General features: G+C 39.6%; 1 protein-coding gene across 4 annotated transcripts in view; it reads left to right on the top strand.

Annotated features, from left to right (window-relative positions):
- Window positions 1–18,184, top strand: part of FGF1 (fibroblast growth factor 1) — a 99,674-nt gene that overhangs the window by 45,230 nt on the left and 36,260 nt on the right. Inside the window, exon 1 of one of the 4 annotated variants that reach the window (XM_072146112.1) lies at window positions 16,660–16,759. The exons of the other annotated variants lie outside the window; for them this stretch is intronic. The gene's annotated coding sequence lies outside the window, so the exon portion shown is untranslated. Of the gene's footprint in view, window positions 1–16,659; window positions 16,760–18,184 lie in introns of those variants that run through there. 4 annotated transcript variants of the gene reach the window in all.

Here is an 18,184-nt window from a genome sequence, read left to right as displayed (position 1 = left end):
CATGTATCTGTTTTTTATTATAGTATAACATATAGATATTTACACTTTATTAATTAACCATTAACTAGTGTATTAGTCATGACATGTATTTACTGTAAAAAAATTCCATAGAAAGAAAGATAGGAGCGGCACACACCATAACAGGTCCAATGTTCTTCTTTATTTAGTAGAACTTGCATGAACAAGTTAGTACATCACAGAGGGAAGGGAGGACTCACAGGACATCACAAAAATAGCAACGACCACTTCAGGTTAGAACTAGAGATGAGCGAGCACTAAAATGCTTGGGTGCTCGTTATTCGAGACGAACTTTTCCAGATGCTCGAGTGCTCGTCTCAAATAACGAACCCCATTGAAGTCAATGGGAGACCCGAGCATTTTTTTAATAAAACTGAACAGTAAAAGAACAGTGCAAAAAAAAATTCCAGATGTTTGCAGATGTTTTACTTGTAAGAACACATTGAAATAACACTATTCTTCACTTTGCAGGTGTTCGCGTGTCTCCCGCTAAGTTAGGAGATGTGCACGAACATCTGGAATGTGAAGAATAGTGTTATTTCAATGTGTTCTGCACTTAAATGCTCCTGTATTCACTGTTTTCAATGTTTTAATTCTATTCTTCACTTTGCAGGTGTGCGCGCGTATCTCCCGATAGGTTCGGAGATACGCGCGCACAGCTGCAAAGTGAAGAATAGAATTAAAACATTAAAAACAGTGAATACAGGAGCATTTAAGTGCAGAACACATTGAAAGAACAATATTCTTCACATTCCAGATGTTCCGAACATCTCCGAACCTAGCGGGAGACACGCGCGAACACCTGGAAAGTGAAGAATAGTGTTATTTCAATGTGTTCTTACAAGTAAAACATCTGCAAACATGTGTAATATTTTTTTTTACAATAAAAATACTTTTATTCAATTTATCAATTTACTGCTCGATCTCGAGCCGGCGAGATACTCGTCCGAGTAACGAGCTGGTCCGAGTATGCTAACCGAGCAGTATACTCGGACGAGTATACTCGCTCATCTCTAGTTAGAACGCTTCTTCAGGCTTGTGTGTTAAACTCTTCTGTTAACTGTGCATATCATGGACAAAATAGACTATATGGCTGTTTAAATGCTGGCAGTGGCCACTCCAGGTCAGGAGCTGTTAGGGGAGGTCTCGACCCCTCTATGAAGGTTCTGGAAGCTGGCCATTATGTAATAGCAGCTGTAGATCTTGCTTGAATAGGTGATAGTTAAATGGGTGCAAGTTATTGACCAATGAGTTGGCTGAATTGTAAACTGGAGTGTGATTGGAGAGGTGCTACCACCTGACCAGGAGGATAAAAGAGAGAGACAGCGTTCAGCACACCTTCAGCAGGGACACTTAAGCTAATCCCAGGACCAAAATCAGGAGACTCAAACCCAGAGCTGCAGCTTCCACAGTTTGGACACAGCTCCATCCCCGCCTACATCTACTACCAGGCTGGTGCACTATTCCTGAGGACCCTCTCTTTGACCGCTCCAGTACCAGAATCTGCTGTTAACCGTTTAGGCCCATTGCCTGCTACCTGTTCAATAAAGAACCGTAAGTTAATTTGCACAACGTTGCCTCTGTCTGATCCCTGGATACGGCTGTCTACCACCACGGGCTCCCCATCCATTACCCAGGGACATATCTTACAGACACTCAGGGGTTTCTCCAGGAAGAACCAGTACATCAACCGCTCCTCCATATTTCTTGAACACACCACCTGCTGGAGACCTGCCAGGCTGTAGGACATCCTTCCGGTCCCCATACGAAGGACCGTGACATCAGCTGGCCCTAGGCTGCAACCGCCAGCCACTCTGGTATTCTGAGCCCTGGCGGCCTCCAGGCCCCAAGAAAAGGCTAGGCCCTGGTGGGGGATGTTGCACATGTGTAAGCAGTTTGCATGTTCTTTTCAGTGCAAAGTCAGACAGAAAAGTGGCGCAAACCCTTTAATAAAAATGGGACATTCTCCCCGCCAATATGTTCATATTTTCTGTCTGTGCTCATGTGCAATAGGACCCCAGAAGCGGCTTCAGGATGGCGCTGGGTCCTGGAATTTGGTAGCTGTGGCACATTTCCTTTGGAGTGTGTCACCCTGAATTCATGTGGGAACTTGGAACACATGCGCCAAATGGAAGCACTGACCATACTATCGGACATGCCACGTGTCTTGGGCAAGATAATTGTCAGGTAAACAGAATATATAGAAAACTGGGTCATTCTCGCATCAACCCCTACATGAAGACCTAAGTTAAAACATGTGTTTAGATGGCAGTTTGCAAACAACAGTGACTTGGTAAGGGTTAGCTCTTAAATGTGTTATGTGTATTAACAAATGGTCCTTTTACTTTAGAATGTATATTTACACTGCTCATTGGGCATCAATTTTGTATTTACCATTCATATAGTCATTCTCCAACTGTTTTGTGGTGCACCTTTAACATAGAGTGTGCAATAGACTTTGCATGTTAAATCTGGTGCACAGTCCGACTGAGCACCGTAACGCCCCCTAATTTATGTCGCATGGAGGCTAGCGCAGGTGCGCCACAAAAGGGTCACGTACGATACATTTGTGGTGCACTTTTAGTGCAGTTTTCTACATTTTAGTAAATGTACCACATTATATTTGTCTGCACTGCATTTTGTGCTGGGAACAATTTCTGCCATCGTGGAATGTTTTTAATCTTCACTAAATTGGAGTCGGCACTCAAATCTTTCTAGTTGGTTTGGATATTTCTTTGAAACTATATCAAACCCAAATGTTTCCCTTTCCCCCCGAGTTACAAGACACACAATTGGACTGTTGGCTTTCACCTGTACCAAAAATAATTTTATGAAAAAAATGTTATTTGGCGAAAAAATTCTGATAAATTCTTGTTTTGGAAATTCAAAATGTTCTACTTTTTCAACATATAAATACCTTATCTTCATGTTGCTGAAGTTAGGGTCTTGGCGCATAGCCTGCCATATTCAGAATCTAGAACTACTCCACCATAATTAGTATATTACCACAAACAAACGGAGTTACAGCGTTCATATAAAATCAATGCAAATAAATCTTTATTTTTGACACAAGACAACACAAAATTGTACTGTCATACACTATTAAAATGATGTAATTAATAAGTTTTATGCAGAGTTGTATGCCGTCTGTGGTTGCCTCCCAGACTCCCCAACGCGCATTTCGCCCACGCTTCTTCAGGGGGTACCCTGCGTTAGGGAGTCCGGGAGGCAACCACAGATGGCATACAATGGGTAGGACACTTGTCTGTTAATTTATATGGATGTGTTTATTATAGAACCTAGCAATATACCCTGTCATGCAGTCATGCGGCTTTCTGTCTCACCGGACCTTTTGTTTTGGATTCCCTCTGCATAAAACGTATTAATTACATCATTTTAATTGTGTATGACAGTACAATTTTGTGTTGTCTTGTGTCAAAAATAAAGATTTATTTGTATTGATTTTATATGAACGCTGTAACTCCGTTTGTTTGTGGTAATATATTTTTCAACAGATAGTCGGAATACTAAAATAACTTCATTTAGCAAATATCCGCTTTGTGTTGGTATGTTTTTTTTTCCGCGTCCTCTCATTTTTGTAGAATGATATGAGGCTTAGAACATTAGGTGCAATTTTTCACATTTTCTTAAAAAAACACAAAATCATTCTGTTGAGGGACCTGCTCAGCTTTCAAGTCAATTTGAGAGGCATAAACAATAGTAAAACCCCATCGTAACTACCCGATTACAAAAACTACACCCCTCAACGTATGTAAAATAACTCTTATGAAGTTTGTTACCTCTTTATTTGTATCACAGGGGTTAAAATAAAACCAGGTACAATTCTGACATTTTCATTTGTTTGGCCTCAGCATAGACAGTGAATTATGATCAATCTCTCGCTTTTATTTTGCCCACAATTCAGACCCAGCAATGGTTCCTATAGTCAAGCAGTCTCATCGGCTTCTCTCTGGGTAACAACACATTAATTTGTTTGAGTTGTACAGTACCATTTTGGACTCTGGTGATCTGGCCTTTCACGTGGGCCCACTGATAATCTCATAGCAACTTCGAGGTAACGTGGCCAACCCTTTTAACTTTAGTTTTAAAACATTAAATATCATTACTGTAAGTGGTATCCAGATAAAATTTGCCAAGGCTGAGTTCACATCACGATTTTTGTATAAATTAAGAAAGCAGTCACCGTATATATGCTTAACCTATACATTGTCAATAAGTGGCAGACGGAGGCATTGTTGTGGAGATTATTATATGACACATGTCATCTGAAATCTAGATTATCAATTTCTACAATTGGAACAATCGTACCTTGACTGTCAAACTGTCTGACAATGTTTAGCCTAGGGAATGTCTGTTTAAATCCTAAAACTTTTTTTTAACCCGGGGAGTGTACACTAATACAAGGGAAGGGATTCAGGCCAAATGTTTAATATATAAACTTTTCTGATGGGAGAGGAACTTATGAAAACAACATAGAAAGACTAGTTCCCATCTCTCCCACTGTCTCCAGGAACACATAACCTCTCTATAAAACTAAGCACATACAGGACATCTCCCCTATCAGCCTCTAGTGTGGTTTCTAGCGCTCTCTAGTGGCAAGCTTTGAAAATGACAGCTTAAATTGAATTAGGCCTGCAACGTTATTTGTGAGTGGGTTGCAATCAGGTTTTATATAAGCTTCCACCAGTATAACAGAACATTCACTAGCCTATTAAATCACTTTGTTTTAATACTCAAAACATATATTTTTAATAGTAATAAAGCTTATTTCACCCAAACTACAGTAAAACAGCACTCCAGCTTTCTATTGGTGTTCTTTTATTCACCCATTGAATAATATAAGATTTTAGCTCCGCATTGGAACCATTTTCAAGCCTGAGTAAGTTATGGCTAAGGTTATGACTAAGAAGCTTAGTGTTGAAAAGCGTTAACCGCATCATCTCTTCGTGTTGTATTAAGCATTTTATCCAATAAAGGACATATGTTTGGCTAAAACTCTATGTGGGACTCCTATATGAAGCGCTGGCTCATACTGTTTTTGGATTTTCAAGCCTGTGATAGAGTTTACTAATAACTTATACAGATGTAGCAAAATTTACCCTAACCGTAGATAAAATAAGATATGTAAAATTGCAACAAGCTATACATTTTCCTCTCTAATTGTTCCTTTAACAGTTTCCCCTCTGTATGTGGGTAGTACAGCAGTAGTTTTCTGCTTTATTGCAGAAGGAAATGAATTAAATTAATAGTTAAAAGTTAATAAGAGGTTTTGGTGCCTTGGAGGTGTCTCATAAAATTTGCTTATGTTTTTGAGCTTTGGGGCAAAGTATATATATATGTAGGTTTGTTCTTAAGTTGAATTTGTATGCAAGTCGGAACTGTATACTTCATAATTGTAACCCCAGCTAAAAATGTTTTGGCCTCTGTGACAATTGGATTTTAAAAATGTTGGATTGTCATAAGAACCAGGATTAACAATAAATCTGATAACTGTTACAGCAGTTTATTGTAGCCTAAGAATAAAGTACAGTAAATTACCAACATCCAGAGGTCCGTTTGTAACTAGTGGACGTCTTTAAGTCGAGTGTTCTGTATTACATTAATATATATTACATCTTTACACATAGTGCTGTATGGAGGAGGAACATGTGTCTGTCCCCCTTTGCACAGTTGAATATCTATCAGATATTAGTACTTGCTATGATGCATGTTTACTGTCACTGGTTATTAATACTTTGTGATAGCATGTTAATCCATGTAATATTTGCCACTGGCAAAGTACTATTGCTATGTTGTTCGCACAGAGCAACCTACTAGTCAGTATTTTGTATCAGCATGTGTGTGTTTTTGCTTTTGTATGTATTCACCTTTCACGTTTCAATTGTTTAGCCTTCATTTTGTCAGGTCACAGTTTTTAATGTAAAGATATAATGAGTTCTTTTAATGAGTTTGAGTTTTAATGTATGGTTTTTTAATGGTTCTATACGAATTTCATAGCACCCCTAGTATTTCATGGTGCCAAAGTAGGGTCCCAATACCAGATATGTGGTTCCTGATAGAGAAGATGGCACTCAATATATTTGTTATATAGATGATTTTATTCTCATCACAATCCACTCAAATTCATATGATGTTTCGGTAAAACATGACCTTCCTCAGATACTGTAAATGGCATACAAGGTGTACATACTTAGTAATAGTGGTGGGTAAAACATACAACATGTATTCCAATATTCCAATGCTTATATACCAGGAATACAAAATATTCCATGTTTGTTGATAATGAGTATTCTATCAATCAGCTTCTTTAGATAATATAGCAGGTATATGATTTTTGCATAATGGGGCTTATTTAATAACGCGTCAAGCTACTCATTTTCGTCGGTCTTTGCACCATTTTCGGGATTGCATGGCTTGGCCAGGTATTTAACAGGTGTCTGCGCTGGGATTGTGTTGCATGCAATAGTTTTCTGCCGCAGCTGCAGTGGCTTTCATGCGACACAAATTAGGGAGACGATCCGACTGATTCGGACTGGGCGCACGATTTAACTATAAAATTGTGTCACAAGACAATGCACTTCCATGCACCAGGAAGAAAAAGGTGATCTCCATTGGACCTGAGCGAGGAAGCAACCTTTGATATCAGCCGCACGATCTTAGTGAAGCGCGGCAGACTGCATTATCGTCGGACAATGCACTTTATGTGAACTCCTTGACCGGGTAAGTAAATGGGCCATAATATCTCATCATAATGCGCCAGAAATAGCAGAGTAATCAGAGAAGCAGCTGAAACAAAATAAGTATAAAAGAGTGTACAGAATTATGACATATTGCATCAAATAAAATAAATTCACGAGGTGAGGGGATATATGATCCATAAAAGTGCTAGGAGTGTGATCATGGTGTTGCAAAAAGGTCTTAACTAAAAGGTATATAGTTAAGTATATGATGATGACAGCTTACCGGATTGAAGAGAACAGCGAGTACAGGCAAATATGTGGAACCGGTGTCCACCGCTGAGGTCATACGGTCATACGCCTGGAAATCGATTGTGTTCCACCATATGGAACGCACTATATAAGTCATGTGACCCGAAGTCCACTGTGTTCCACAGTGGAACGCAGGATATGCTCTACAGTTCCTGGTTGGGGTCTGTGTGAGTAAACAATGCAATCAGACAGTCCCCTGGTGATTAGTTCTAGTTATAAACACATCCTGAGTTGTAATATTGTTATGTTAGGTAATTGGGGTTAAAGATATGATGAGAATCATATCCATACATAGGGGACTAATATACATAATGTGATGTCTTATGGGATAGAAATTATAAAGTCAGTATAAACTACATAATGTCATATGAAATTGACTCTATTGTGTTAGATGCATATTACCCATATCTGGCTCACCAACAAGTTCTGTTAGCGTTTCTCTAAGGCAAATCTTGTGCCACTGAGGGGTGTCGGAGGGGTGTGAATCCAATAAGATTCCTTTTTCTTCAAAAGCGTGACTCGGTCACCCCCTTGTCTTGGTATGTCCACTCTGTCAATCCCCTGAAATTTCAGCTGATTGATCGGATGTCCTGCTTTAGAGAAATGGGAATGTGCAGGAACGGGCAACAGGAGATGTACATATTGTGGACTTGTGTTTTGAAATGCGGTTGTGTATGTGCTGGGTGGTTTCCCCAACGTATGCAAGGCCAAAGGGCACTTGATTAAATAATGGACATGGGAAGAGTCCCAAGTGTAATAGCCTATAATTTGATACTTCTTGCCGTGTGTGAACAAATCTCCTTTCTGAACATTTACGCATTGTGTACAGTGAAGGCAGGGAAATGTGCCATGTTTGGATGTGTTCAGAAAGGTCGATCTTGTTACTCTTATGTCCGAGCTAACATCTGCTCTGACCAATCAGTCCCTGATGTTAGGTGATCGTTTAAAACAGGGAAGAAATGGATTCTGAAACTCTGCAATGTTCGGATGTCCCTTTTGTAATATAGGCCAATGTTTCCTAATTGATCTATGGATTCTGTAAATAAATGGATGGAACTGGTGCTTTGGGTCCAGATGTCTTGTGTCTGGGAGAACAGGTTCTACGGAGATCTAGAATATTGCTCGGGTATCCTCTCTCCTCTAATTCCTTCAGCAAGGACTTACCGGCTATGGAGAGGGCTCAGCCCGTGAGCCCTCTCCATGCACCGAGGCCCTAAGTGCGGCAAAATACTATGGTGCGCGTCAGTAAGGGGTTAATGATGATTTTTTTGGGGGTCTGTACTAGTTAGATTCCCTCGTATATGCAATCTGCCTATATCGATATCATGTTGGAATTGTTTTACATCTCTATTGATAAATGAAATGAAGGATTCTACTGTGTGGAAATTAGTTTTTTTGTCTTATTATTGGGAAAATACCTGCTTTTCTTTGCCTTCTAACTTATAGCATTGGTCCCGTTTTAAGCTTCATGCATTAAAGGAAACCTACCATGAGCAATCTACCATCAGAAGTGGGTCTGATGGTAGATTCCTGCTGCCTGCCTATGTCCTAATCTTAAATTCAATAATCCTGGCACCTAAACTAATTTGTTAAAAAAGTTATTTTAGTGATTAGTAAATGGACTGCAGAGGCTATTGGGACAAGTACTAGCCTTAGCTTCCAGTGACCGGCCAGGTTAGAACACACCCCAATAGCCTCTGCAGTTCATTTACATGTTACTAAAATAACTTTTTTTTAACAAGTTAGGTTAAATTCCAGGATTATTAAATTACAGATTAGGGCAGGAGGAATCTATCATCTGATCTACTTCTGAGTGTAGAATCCTCATGGTAGGTTTCCTATCATGTGATTGGCCTATTCAACAAGTTAGGAGTTGCTGACAGATTTTAATGGTGACACATGTTTAGGTGTGTATTTATATACTTGTATATTTATGTTATGTGTATGTTTTTGTATGTACTTGTGGTTGTATTTTAATGTATGTTATGACATAGCGGTTTTATAGTGACAGCAATATTTTCCCCTATGGGGACAATAAAGTTATTATTCTATTCAAAAGAAAAGTACCATTTTTAAAAAAGTTTTTGTAAATTTTCATTTACAATGTAGTCTGTTGTTTTCTCTTACAATACCCCCAAAGCATTGTTGCCTGTAAATGATATTATTATCTTATGTCTATGTCCATTTACACTAATTTTACAGCTTGCCATAAAAACTGAAAAGTTGCTGTATGGTATTACACTGCCACCTAGTGGTATAAATAGTTTATGCAATGATTCAGTATAAGGGTGTTCAATTTTGTTTAGTTTGGATTAGTTTTTGAATGATTTAGATTTTTTTACTCTAGATGACAAACCCCTTTTGTCTTTTTTTAAGAAATATAGATTCATTTTTGCCAAGAGATATTCCTCATATTTTGCAAGATTGGTTGAGATATGTGACTAGAAGCTGTAGAAATGTATTTCAATGAACTTTTTCACACTTCAGGTTTTTCCCAATGTTGTCAGTGAACACTAAGGGCTCTTACACATTGGCATTGTTTTTCATGTCCGTGGTTCAGGGATTTTCACGGATGACTCACAAAGCCATTGATTTCTATGGGTGTTTTCATATTATGAAAAAAATTCTGAAATATATTTTTCACTGATCAAGAAAGGCACTAGAAGTCTATGGGTTCCGCAAAAAACTGATGCAAAACCGTTTTTTTCAATAATGAGGCTAAAAAAAAAAAAACAGCTGTGATTTATTCAAAGCAATGTGAAACCTTCAGGTTTTTTGCAGACACGGAGACAGGACAGATGCATTAAAGACAAAAGGGAACGGATGCACAACTGAAGCTGAACATCAGCACCAATGTGAAAGAGCACAAAAAGAACAGGTTCCAAACTGACCACTGATCAGTGAGCCGGGAAGGGAAAAGCCAAAATGTCTTCAGTGAAAAATCACTGATGTGAAAAAAACCCCCCGCCAGAGTCTAACCTAAGGCTTGTGCGCCAGTGTATGGTAGCCCTGCCGCTGCTCTGCCACAGACAGATACATCAAGAGGCTCCCACCTGGCACTGAGGTGGCGGAAAGGGTGAAATAATTGCAAGTGCTAACAATACGTCTGCATTAGCACCACTGGCTTGGCGCAGACGCCCTGATGGATTGTCCCTGAGCTTCTACATAGTGAATTATATGTGTATTTGGTAATATCTAATATTGCTCTCCAAAATTTTCCTTATTTCCACTGGAGATCAAAATTAGAGAACAATGTATGATAACTTTTTTTTGTAATAATGTAAACCCCATTGATCAACATTTGATGGATTTTTAATAAGGGGTGCACCATGCTGCTAGTACTGTGTGTTCCAAAATTACCAAAGTATATAATCATAAAAGCTAGATTTTGCAGTAATGTTATGATCATAATTAGAGAACAGCAATGGCTGTAGCACAGAGAAAGATTATAACAAATGGCTACAAAAGTCATCAATCAGTGGCCACAGGACATCACTAGTCTCTCACATGGTTCTGGTGTGATTTTTCTCCACTCTTCTTCCAGTCTCTTCCATGGTGACTGTTGTGGGGTTTCTTGGCCATAATTTTGTCAACAAGGGTTTTCCAGAGGTTTTGTATTGGGTTTAGATCAGGACTCTGGACTGGTCATTTCATTGTTTTAATGTTTTCTTTTTCAACAAACTGCTTTACCTGTTTTGCCGTTTTCCTGTAACAGGGGACATTGTCCTGCATGAAAATTGCTGGATGACTGAGTTTCAACAACACATGGTTCCTTCCTTGCATTTGTCAAAGGTTCTGATACACACTTGCATTCTCAATGCCATGTAATTGTAAGAGAGGTCCAACTTATGGTTTGGGGAATGGATTCTGCAGCAAGACTTCTTTACACACTTGGGAATCAGTCTTTCCTGTTTGCCAATGGACATAGTGTTTCAAAGTGGACCCAAACAAATTAAACTTGCTTTCCTCACTAAAATTAACTTTGGACCACGTCTCCTCTGTCCACACAACATGCTCAACAGCAAGGATGAGTCTAGCCTTATTCCTTCTGCTAATGAGAGATTTGGTCACTTCAGGTTGGGCTTTCAGTCCAAATGCTCTTAAACGTTGAGACACTGTATGACAAGATATCCTAACACTGTTCACTGCTGAACTTGCGAGCAATTGTTGAAAAGATTACTCATGGCCTTTCTAGGATGACCTGCCCTTTTGGAGGGAGTTGAATAATAATAATAATCTTTATTTATATAGGACCATCATATTCTATACCGCTAAAGGAGTCTGATGTTGTAAAGATGCAATAATCTAGAAATCACAGACGTGGAACAATTTACTTTTCATGCTATAGCTCAGGGCCGACTCCAGGTTTCAGTAGGCCCTTGGGCGATAAAGCCTGAGTGGGCCCCTTTGCAGTAAACTCATGTGGCGGCATGAAAAACAGAAAACTAAAGACACCAAATATGAAAACTTGTTATTTGCTTGTTTACTATAATTCCCCACAGAAGCAAATATCCTGTTCGCGACGCCATTTGCAACATCCCCGACCGGGCCTAGCCTTTTCTTGGGGCCTGTAGGCAGCTGGGGCGCAGAATACTGGAGTGGCTAGTTAGTGCAGCCTTGGGCACGCTATGGTCACGGTGCTTGGTATGGGGACCGGTATTTAACCCCTTAAAGACCAGGCCATTTTCAGTTTTTCACATTTTTTTACCTCACCGCATTCCAAAAGCCATAACTCTTTTATTTTTCCCTCTATAGATTCATATGATGATGGCGATTTATCTGTGGGACAAATTGTACTTCCTAGTGACACCATTAAATATCCACTGCAATCTATCTATCTGGAAGCTGTTAAAAAAAATTCCAAATACGGTTGAAATGATAAAATTTGCATTATTTTGTAGGGAGCTTTCAGGAGCGGTTCGCATAGGTTCAATTGTCCGAAATGTAACCGATAAATTTAAACAGTGATCAACCACCTGTTTGGATTAATTCAATGTAGCAGCGCAGTGACAAGGCTTCACTTTTTCCCTTCTTGATCTACTGCTTAATACCTTTAATACCTTTTTGGGCTCCTTTGATGATGTATGTACTGTACCACAGGGAATTATTTAGATATTGCTCTTCTCATGTAACCTACCTCTGACAACCTACCTGCTTTCAGGAACAGCTAATGATGTAATAGCTATGTACCACCGTTTAGGTGCTAAGTTTATTTTAACATGTTAACATGTAACCCCTGGCATCAAGGTGGTTAATGGCAGGAGTCTTCCCTTCTGATCAGCTGCTGTGGATGCAAGATTTGTACAGTGTTCTGAGCCGGGTGCAGGAAGTTCTGCACACTGTATGGGTGCTGGGTACTGTCCAGTATGTTGAGACTATAAGCTGGTATTCAATTACAATTGTTCTTATTGAAGCCAATTTACAACTTTAAATACATTATTTGTCTAACCATTAAGTGATTTGATTTAACTGTGAAAAACTGAGTTAAAAATGTGGCAGCCAGATGTTACAGGAAATTATGAATAACTTTACTTGAAATCCTTTTCTTGTCGTTGTGTGGACATTTCCTGGTATTTTCTTTTTCAAAAGGCAGCATACTCTGGGCCTTTTTTAGGTATTTTCCTGTAGAGTTTATTATAGGAAAAGAAAAACCTGGAAAATGCTGGAAAAACATTGTGTGCACAAAAAATGCCAGGATAAAAAAAAAAACTGAAAAAAATGCTGCAGCCCTTGTGGCAGCTTTTAGCGTAGTAAGTAAGCCAAAAGTGGATTCCAAAGGAAAATATAAAGGCATGTGTTATACTACTTCTTTATACTAGATTCACCTCTGGATTTTTTTTTTTAAATGCCTTGTTAAGTAAAAGTCTACAGAATTTGAGCTTAGCATGAACCAAAAACATGGAATTGCATGCATTAAGCCATTTTACTATTATTGTTTTTTATTATTGATTATACTGTAACTATAATAAATAACCTATTGCTGCTTAACTGGCTTTTGGTAGTTTTACAGTGGGTAATGAAAGGATTCAGACCCCTTTTATGTTTTCCAGTCTAAGTTTCACTGCAGCCAATTGGTAAGATCAAAAAGTTATTTTTTTGCCCAATAATGTACACTCTGCACCCCATCTGGACACAAAAAATGAAATGTAGATATTTTTGCTAAGTTATTAAACAAGAAAAACTGAAATATCACATGGTATTTTCACATTTAGTATTTAGACCCTTTGCTCAGTATTGAGTAGAAGCAGCTTTTGAGCTAGTACAGCCAGGAGTCTTCTTGGTAATGATACAACAAGTCCACACCTGGATTTGGAGATCATCTACTATTCTTTCTTGCAGATCCTCTCCAGTTCCCTCAGGTTGGATGGTGAATGTTGGTGGAAAGCTTAGAGTCATTGGGGCACATTTACTAAGGGTCGCACGCTGCACTGTTGTTGGATTGTTCACGGCTAAAACGGCTTGTACAGGTATTTAAGAAGTGTCTGTGTCACTTGCGACCCATGCGATACAAATTAGGGGGTGTGCCATCGGACAGTGCGACTGATCAGACGTATTTAACTTTCAAATTTTGTCGCACACGCTATGTTAGGGAAGTGACACATTCATGATTTCTGGCGCAGGATCTAAGCAAATCGCTGCACGCTGCATTATACACGGACAATGCACTTTTAGTGAACTCTAGTGATTTTGTAAGTAAATGTGCCCCACTGTATTGTTTTAAGATGAACCTTCAGCCCAGTCTGAGGTCCAGAGCACTCTGGTAGAGGTTTGTATCCAGGATATCTCTTTACTTGGACGCATTCATCTGTCCATTAACTACAACAAGTCCCTGAAGCTGAAATACACCCCCATAACATGATGCTACCATCACAATGTTTCACTGTTGGGAATGTATTTGGCAGACGAGGAGCAGTGCCTGGTTTTCTCCACACATACCGCTTAGAATTAACACCAAAAAGTTTAATCTTTATCTCATCAGACCAGAGAATCTTATTTCTCATAGTATTGGGGTCCTTCATGTGTTTTTTGTATGCGGCTTTCATATGACATGCTCTGAGGAGAGGCTTCCGTCGGTACAGTGGCTGCAGTGATAGTTGACTTTGTAGAACTCTCTCCCATCTCCATACAGCATCTCTGTAGCTCAGCCACAGTGATCTTGGGGTTATTCTTTATTTCAAACACTCAGACTCTTCTCCCACAATTGTTTAGTTTGACTGGACGGCCAGGTTGGGGAAGAGTTGTGCTCATCCTGAGATGTGCTCTTAGAAACCTTGAGGGTTGCAGAAATAGTTTTGTAACCTTGGCCAGATACGTGCCTTGCCACAATTCTGTCTCTGAGCTCCTTGGGCAGTTCCTTAGACCTCATGATTCTCATGTGCTCTGACATGCGATGTGAGGTCTTATACATACAGGTGTGCACCTTTCCTAATTAAGTCCAATCAGTTTAATTAAACACAGCTGGACTCCGATGAAGGAGTAGTACCATCTAAAGGAGGATCAGAAAGAAATAAACAGAATGAGAGTTAAATATAAGTGTCACAGCAAAGGGTCTGAATACTTATGGTCATGTGATATTTCAATTTTTCTTGTTTAAAAATTTGCAAATATATTAAGATTTCTGTTCTTTTTGGGTGCAAAGTGTACATTAATGAGTAGAAAAAGAATGTTTTTGGTCTTATTGTGTGCAATAAAACAAAAAGTGAAAGATTTAAAGGAGTCAGAATACGTTCTGTACCCACTGTATATACAATTATTGGAATAATATAGTATTATGCATTTCTATGTCATAGTCCACTGTACCAGTGACTAAACAATGCTTCTCTTTACCCTTACTATGCTATATCGTGCTGTCTACAGTACAGACTCAACACAGAATAAACAAGCATGTAATCACATTGTCATTTTTTCACTAAAATACTGTCTGAGGGGTGAGAAAAGTCAAGCAGCTTGCCGCCAGTGATTATGTTACAATGTATTTCAGGCCTGTCTGGCCTCCGAGGGGTTATCCGGGGATTAAAGTAGTTCCTCAGTAAAACCTCTACAGTGCGTCCCCAGGGAAGATGAAATGGAATGACTCCAGAGGCAGGAAGCAGAATATAATATTGTTCTGTCCAACTGTTGATACAGAGCCCCAATAACAACAAGTGCCAGAGCAGGATAATGGCGGCTTGAATGACATATTATTCTACTCTCTACTTCCTTCTTTATACGGTTTTGTTCTTGATGGAAAGTAAAAACCGCAGCACAGATTCCAAAAGAAAGGAATCTACTGCTTTCACTGAATCTGAACTTTTCACAGAGAAAAGAACCAATGTTAGCCTTAACAAAGGCATTCTTTCTCCAGAAGTGAAACCTTCAGATATCATGTCATAGTATAATCACTGTCTGTTCTAGGCTTGCTTCTTGTGACGCAGAACAGAAAAGGTTAAATATTTTTCTTTCATATGTATGTTCATATTGAGCAAAGTGACCCCTTTTGCTATAACTTTAATGTTTTACTCTACTTCCTTCCACTATAAATGCTTGCATTGGTATTTGTAAGGCTACAGTATATAATCTTTGTACAGTATATACCTCTCCTGAATAAATAACCATTAAACTACATTGGGTAAAGTGTATTCAGTACCCTGCGCAAGTTTCCACTGGATTTCTCATGCCTCTAAAATATTGTCAGCATTTTCAGGTTTCGATTGTAGAAATGTAAATATTGGGGCCAAGGATGGGCCCAGACATTGCAGGCACAATAAATGTGATATCAGAGGAAAGTCATAACAGGAGACGGGGATCAGTAAATGTGTAAATGTAATTAATATGCAATACAATATCCTGTTGACACAATAGCTCCTTTTTTCAGGAAAATTATTTTTGGCTTTTCTGTACAGACTTCTGGTTTTCTGGGTATTGGGACTTGGGTATTGCATACTGGCAACTTTTTGAAAGCAGTACGCCCTTTTAACAAGAATCTAAACGGGGTATCCCCACAAAGACACGTTTCTTATATGTTAACAAAATAACACATTCTCTAATTCACTGTTATTAACAAAAATACAGCATTTCAAAGATACAAGTCCAACCTGTCTCTATCATTCCTGCTTTACACAATTTTAGTTGCCCCTAGACACAACCCTGTAACTTCTGACTTGGGGTCAGTCCACCATCTTGGATTTGTATTTGCAGCGCGCACATGAGATTTCTGTCTCTCTGCTATATGCCTGTAGCCCTGCCCCCTGCACAGAGCTCAGAGACACTCACTGATCACTTCCTGCCAGGAGATCGTGAGCAGAGAGAATGGCTGCAAACTACCAGGAGGTAAGTGATCTGGGAGAAGGGGGAGGCAGGCACATATCTAGTTGTAGCAAAGGACACAGTGTAAATGTCAGATCTGCTGGAAGGGACAACGTGTCCGTTGGTCCTTCCACCCTCTGTGCTGACAATGCTAGTGGTCATCCCTGAGTTTCTGCACTAGCTTTGCCTCCTGTCCGCATCGAGTTATCCCTGCTGCAACCTCGGGGCTGCGAGTATCCAGGACGTGTGTGCTTTAAGGAATTTAATACTGTCTGTCTTCTGAATCAGCCTGGGTTCCTGGCTCTATGGGATTCTGGGGGCGGATCTCAAGCTGCATAGATTGGATCTGGTCCTTCCACCTGTGCTAGCGTTTGTCATTCTGAAACTCACAGCCTAGCTGGATTCCTGGTCTCCTGTTCTCCCTTAGCGTTGTTTGCTTCTCCCCGGTATTGTATTTTGCCAGTTAGTTTACTATTCCTTGACTAGTGGTTTTTGTCCTTGACGTAGTGCATGGTGTGACCTGGAGTTTTAGCTCACTCTTCTATGTTCTGTGTCTGTTCATCTTCAGTTCTCTTTTCCTACGTCTGCTTTAGTTTTCTTTAAGGTCTAATATCCCGTTTGTTTCATTGTAGTTTGTCCTGTTTTTTCCCTCTGTCTGAATACCGTCTTAACCCTCACACTTCAGTTTCTGTCCGCACCACCTCACAGCGGCTGACAGACCTATTTGGGTTCCTCTCACCTCCCAGGGCCTTGCAGAGCATACCTACCTAACAGGGCCCCTCCACCCCTAACTGTGAACAACAATATGGCTGCGTTCACAAGGTGCATTTTGAGACGCAATCCAAAGGCTCCAACTATGATCACATGCTGATGTAACATTAAAGGGGTTGTCCGCTTTCAGCAAATAATTGCCAATATACTTTTTATATCAATTCCTCACAGGTTTCTAGATCTCTGCTTGCTGTCCTTCTATATGAAGCTTCTATGTTAATTCAAATAAACAGAAATCTGTCCACGGTCTTGTGATGGACATGCCGTTACACGAGCCGTTATTATCACAGAGGGTATTAGGAGCTGTGTGATAATAACAGTTTAATGCATGTGTTAACATGTATATTAACATTGCATTAACAATCACGTAATTAACATATTGTTAAATCATTAGTTAACATTGTGTTGCATTAACATTTTTTAAATGTTAACATCAATTTAATTAGGCAAATCTCTCTTCAGCTGTTGCACTGCGCTTTGAATGTAAGTCAACAGGGATGGGCTAAGCCTTAGGGGGATGCCACACATGGAGTTTTGAAACAGTTTTTGGTCCGTTTTTAAGCAGTCCATTAAAAAACGCATCCGTTTTATGAAAACGCATCAATTTTTGTCAGTTTTTAAAAACGGATGCGTTTTTTAACGGATTGCTTAAAAACGGACCAAAAATGGTTTCAAAACGCCATGTGTGGCATCACCCTTATATGCGTTTCCACTGGATCAAGCACCACATGTCTTGCACATGCAAAACACCACGTGTTTGTTTCTTATAGCACTTGTTTTTTAGTGGGAAGGCATGTGATTGGGCCAAACTTTAAGGGTGCGGTCGCATGCTGCGCTTGCATTGTCACGTGCTGCTACTGCTGCATTTACAAGCGCACAGGAGCAAGCCTAGGCCCGATCATACATGGTAACCAATCACATGCACTTCACTGGAAATACACATGCAATCAGGCCGAGGCTCGTCCCTGTGTGCTAGCGGCATGTGTGACCACACCCTAAACATTGCAAGTTACAGGGTGCTGGTATATCCACATACCTACATATACACAATACACAGAATCTCCATATGAACACATACAGAAGACACATTATACACATGA

The sequence above is a fragment of the Engystomops pustulosus genome, chromosome 4 (assembly GCF_040894005.1).
Source record: "Engystomops pustulosus chromosome 4, aEngPut4.maternal, whole genome shotgun sequence".
Taxonomy (NCBI): Eukaryota; Metazoa; Chordata; class Amphibia; order Anura; family Leptodactylidae; genus Engystomops; species Engystomops pustulosus.
The sequence above is the reverse complement of the archived record's forward strand: the minus strand, read 5'-3'. Positions and strand labels throughout refer to the sequence as shown.